The sequence below is a fragment of the Cynara cardunculus genome, assembly GCF_001531365.2.
Source record: "Cynara cardunculus var. scolymus isolate 2C chromosome LG 17, CcrdV1, whole genome shotgun sequence".
Taxonomy (NCBI): Eukaryota; Viridiplantae; Streptophyta; class Magnoliopsida; order Asterales; family Asteraceae; genus Cynara; species Cynara cardunculus.
This window is the reverse complement of record NC_037544.1, coordinates 15,749,562-15,751,095: the sequence shown is the minus strand read 5'-3', so window position 1 is coordinate 15,751,095 and position 1,534 is coordinate 15,749,562.

Here is a 1,534-nt window from a genome sequence, read left to right as displayed (position 1 = left end):
AATCAACCAATATCTTGTCTTCATCACTCCAGTTAGCAATAGGTCTTGGCTCGTAATGCTCAGGAATTTCAGGGATTGTACCAGTAGCGGGAACTCTTGGAATCAAATTCATTGGCACATAAGGAGGATTGTAGAGAAATTCATAGATTCTGGGGTGAATTCCCTCTAAAAAGTTGATCATTCGTACCTTCCATTGCGGATACTCCTCACGGATGAGCGTGGGAGGTTTTGATTGAGATACAGTACATGAACGAGGTATTAGCCAAGTTCGCCATTGAAATAAGAAGAAGAAAAATAGGAACGAGATGAAACTGATTTAATAGAGTAAAACAGGGTAATCCGAAGAAGACTGGTGTTCTAGAAAATGCAGATTAATACCAAAAACAGAATTAATCGAATAAGAATTCAATTGCTGCTCTGATACCACTTGTTGGACCTGTAAATTCAGCTTTGATATTGATCTATTACTCTGAATGAACTCTAGGACGATTACAGTGCGGTGGAAACAATAATAAGAACAGAACAGAGTAATTAAAGCAAGAACACACAGTTAATATGAGGAAGAAGATGAACACAGGAGAATAGCTTCAAAGGTTTTTCAATTTATTCAATTGAAAATAAGACGATTACAATTCGGAAGCACACTGAATACAAAGGCCTTAGCCGCTATTTATACTAGCTCCTAACGACCTTACTAACAAGATCTAGACGCGTGAAATCATCTAAACCGTCCAAATAAAGTCGATTAAAGACCTAGTCACATGAGAAGCACATGCAGCTAACAACCTTTGAAGAAACAGTAGAACATGATCTTCATAGAAGACGGAATCCGCAGACCCTCTGTGAGCCATCCCAGAGGCTCTGTTGTAATTGACTTGTATGATCTTATTGCCAGAGGACCATTTTCCAGAACCTCTGTGAGAGACATCAGAGGTTCTATCACATTTTACTTGCACGATGAAACAACTTCTGTTGCTAGTCCTCTATTGTCTTCTGTGGAAGATACTTTTCTGTCAACACTTGAAGAATACTTTTTCATACTTTTACAAGAAGTGAATATTAGAGCTAACACAAGGGATGAGATACTCCATTAATGTAGCATTTTTGGGATCCAGAGGCTCTGGATAGAGGAACCAGAGGCTCTGGGTGGGAAAATGCTAGATTAAAGAACCAAGGTATTGAAGCAGAGGGTCTCTGGTTGAATAGGGAAGTACAACCAGATGTGGTTCAATTTGGATCCTTAAGGGTTAATGGGATACGCATGACTCTCCCTCAAATGATGCAAGGGGATGTGCAATGAGTAAAAACTCCCCCTAGAACCAATAAGAGAGATAAATGGGATGACCAGAAGCTCTGGTGCATACAACCAGAAGCTCTAATTGTGAATGATGGTTTGAATGAATATGAACGATGATGAGAATGGATGGTCTATGGGACTAGAGGGTCTCTGGTTCCAAAGACTTAGAGTCCAGAGGCTCTAGTCATTAGAACTAGAGGCTCTGGTTGCATGAATGAAATGAAATGAATATGAGGT